Raw genomic sequence first — 3,816 nt, 5'->3', positions numbered from 1 at the left:
TTCATTGTAAGGAGATGGGTTTTCTGAGAGTGAGAACTCATAAGCCAAGGGGATAGTGGGAGGCAAATCGATCTTGAAGAGCTTCAAGAGTCGAGCGATGAAGGAACCTCTAAAGCTGGCGCTCAACCCGAAGAGGAAACTGCGGTTGAACCGATTGACGAATCCCTACCTCTTAGACATTCCAGTAGAGTTAGTGTTCCACCCGTGTTATATGCTTTTCATATAACAAGTGAGGGTGATACGTTTATTAGTGATAGTACACTAATAAATTTGGATGAACCTAATAGCTACAAGGAATTCATGGAAGACTTGAATTCTGCAAAATGGAAAGAGGCTATAGACAGCGAGATTCAGTCCATGTATGACAACCAAGTTTGGAATTTGGTTGACAATGTGCCAAGTCGTAAGACGGTCGGGTGCAAGTGGATCTTCAAGAAGAATGCTAACATGGATGGGAAGGTACACACTTATAAGACATGATTGGTTTCAAAGGACTTTCCTCAAACTCCTGGAGTTGACTATAATGAGACCTTCTCACCAGTTGCAAAGATAAAATCTATTGGGGTGATGCTAGCCATTGCTGCACTTCATGACTATGAGATATGGCAGATGGATGTCAAAACTGCTTTCCATAACGAAAAGTTGGCTGAGGATGTTTACATGAGCCATCCAGACGGTTTTGTCGATGCAAAGCATGCCAATAGAGTGTGTAAGCTTGAGAAGTCCATTTATGAACTAAAACAAGCATCTCGCAGATGGAATCTTTGTTTCGATGAGAAAGTCAAAGAGTTTGGTTTTTTGCGAAGTGAGAATGAATCATGTGTATATGTCAAAGCGGGCGGAATTATAGTTAGGTTCCTCATATTGTATGTCGATGACATACTACTCAAAGCAAATGACATCCCGACCCTGCAGGAAGTCAAGTTCTGGCTTTGGAAGTGTTTCGCTATGAAGGACCTCGGAGAGGCTGCATATATTCAGGGAAGAAGGATAGTGAGAAACATGAGTAAAAGACTAATAACACTTAGACAGAACACTTACTTGGACAAGGTACTAAAGCGTTTTAGTATGGAGAATTCCAAGAAAGGAGAGTTACCAATCCAAAGTAATGCCAAGTTGAGTAAGACTCAAAGTCCGAGTACCAGGGTCAAGATAGCAGAGATGATCTGAGTACCATACGCTTCCGCAGTTGGCTCGATCATGTATGCTATGACTTGCACTCACCCTGATGTGGCTTGCTCTTTAAGCATGGTCAGCAGATATCAAGGGAACCCTAGCAAAGCACATTGGACCGTAATCAAGAATATTCTTAAGTACCTTCGGAGGACCAAGGAATGGTTTCTAGTCCTCGGTGGGAGTGATAACTTAAGGGTGCGATGGTATAGTGACGCCAATTTTCAGACCGACTGAGACAACTATCGTTCTCAGTCGGGCTAGGTCTTTACCCTGAATGGAGGAGCAGTGACTTGGAAAAGTTCCAAACAGGAGACCATAGCTTTCTCAACGTGCGAATCAGAGTACATAGCGGAGAGCAAAGCATAAAAGGAGGCAATATGGTTGAAGAACTTCATCGGAGACCTTGGAGTTGTGTCAGCCATAAAGGAGCCTATGGAGATTTTCTGCGATAATGAAAGAGCGGTTGCCTTGACCAAGGAACCAAGGGATCACAGTAGATCTCGACATATCGACAGGAAATATCATTTTATTCGACATCGGGTGGAAGAGGGACTCCTCGTAGTGAAGAGGGTATCATCATAGTTTAAGCCAACAGATCCCCTTACGAAGGGACTGAGTAGGGTTAAGCACTTGCAGCACGCTAAGAGCATCGAGTTGAAGGACGATATTAGTTTCGATTAGATAATTTCGACACATTTAATAGATAAATGTAATTGACATTTTATGATTGAATAAAGGAGTACTATTTATAAGTAAAGTTATTGTCTTATGTTGATTGTTTACCTATTGTTTCGCCTTGCATGTTTTGACTTCCTGAATAATAAGATTATTTGAACGTTCCACAGTCGCTCATGCATTGGGAGTAGGTAAGAAAGAATATTTTCATGAATTGTTTTGTAGATTGTCTAAAGTGTATTAGACATAGCAACAGTTTGCTGCAATGTTCATGAGTGCTTATGAATAAGATTTGAGCATTGGATTTGACCCACGCTTGTTGGCATCACTTCATGGAATTTATCTCGACTGATCGCAAGACGATAATATGATATGGTCTTAAAACCTAGATATATGGTTTATTGTTTGCAAGTTGACTGTGCATTGATAATGCGTAAACACATCAGTAACTTGATGTTATAAAACACATTGTTGTGCATGATTTGATTATTGAATGGTAAATGCATATAAGTTGAAGTTTATCTGTTCCTTTTATCCTAAGAGGGTAAAAGCGATATCTAGGCCCCTCGATGATTTGGTTTGAATTATGTGTCGGGCCCAATCAAGACTACATTGATGTATTCAATTAAGTTCTAAGTCAAACAAACCAGAGATCGAGAAACAAACTGTTGGACAATAAGTGTAACTATGTTCCATGTAATTGTCCGCACGATATCTAGAACGAAGGACTATACGATCCCTTATCTAAAGAACAGGTTACTGATAAGATCAGATTTTGACAACGTCTTTGAGATCTATGATTGCTAATCGGATAGTACTTGCATTTATAGTTACTACACTTGTCCAAGCGGGAGATTGTTGGATTAGTAACTAAGCCTGTATCTATATTTGGTATGTACTTGACCCGGTTATGCATGGTCCTTTTGGGTTGCTTCACCAAAGCAACTTCATAGGATGATTCATGGAGAGAGAGAGACAGAGAGAGAGAGAGAGAGAGAAAGAGAGAGGTTATTATGATTTATTAATATATTATATGAATAATATATTAAAAGAGAAATCATATAGTTTAATTAAGATTAGTCAAGAATTAATTAAGAATTAATTTTGTGGCTAAAAGAGATTAATTAGTTAAAGGGGACTAGAACTGTCAATTGTGTGACAGTTGATTTTTGGGCTGAGAATCTTTATGGATTATGGCATGGACAAAATTAAGGTGGAGTCCATCTTAAATTCGTCCAAGGAGGCCTTATTCCAGAGGGTTCTCAAGTTTCAGAGGGCCTAAGTAATCCAATTAGGGTTTTGACTGAAACCCTAAAAGCTCAAGTATATAAAGACCCCTAGGGCTAGCAAAATCAGCCACTTGATCCCTTGGAAGCTTGGAGCCGATTTTTTCCCCTCATCCTCTCTCTCTTAAACATCATCCTCTTGCTTAAGGTGTTTGTAAGCCATTATAAGTGTTACACTTGTGAGACTAAGCTTCTTGAAGATCAAAGATTCTTGCAACTATTAAAAGGTATTATCTAAACTAGTTATATTGTAGATATCGTTTTTAATATTATGCTAGATTAGGGTTTCAAGTATTGGATGAATTTCATGTACAATAGAGAAACCTAGATCCAATCTTTAGGGTTTTGTATGAGCACATAGGATTGTTCTGTTATATAAAAGTCATTAGATTTGGTGCTCCTTCCCTTCCCTCAAATATCATCCAACTTGCCTTGGTGTCTGTGATCGATTAGAGGTATTACATTTGTGATACTCAAGCTATCAAAGGTTAAAGATTCTTGCTACAATTGAAAGGTAATCATCTAAACTTGTTTTAGTTATTAATTTTGGTTTTATGTATCCTAGATCTAGGATTTACAAGATTTGGATGATTTGCATGTACAATTAGAGAAAACTAGATCCAAAGCTTTACAGTTTGCATGTGCACCATAGGATTGATGTAATGCTCAAAACCCATTA

This window comes from Lactuca sativa, chromosome 1, assembly GCF_002870075.4.
Source record: "Lactuca sativa cultivar Salinas chromosome 1, Lsat_Salinas_v11, whole genome shotgun sequence".
In the NCBI taxonomy this organism is placed as follows: Eukaryota; Viridiplantae; Streptophyta; class Magnoliopsida; order Asterales; family Asteraceae; genus Lactuca; species Lactuca sativa.
The sequence above is the reverse complement of the archived record's forward strand: the minus strand, read 5'-3'. Positions refer to the sequence as shown.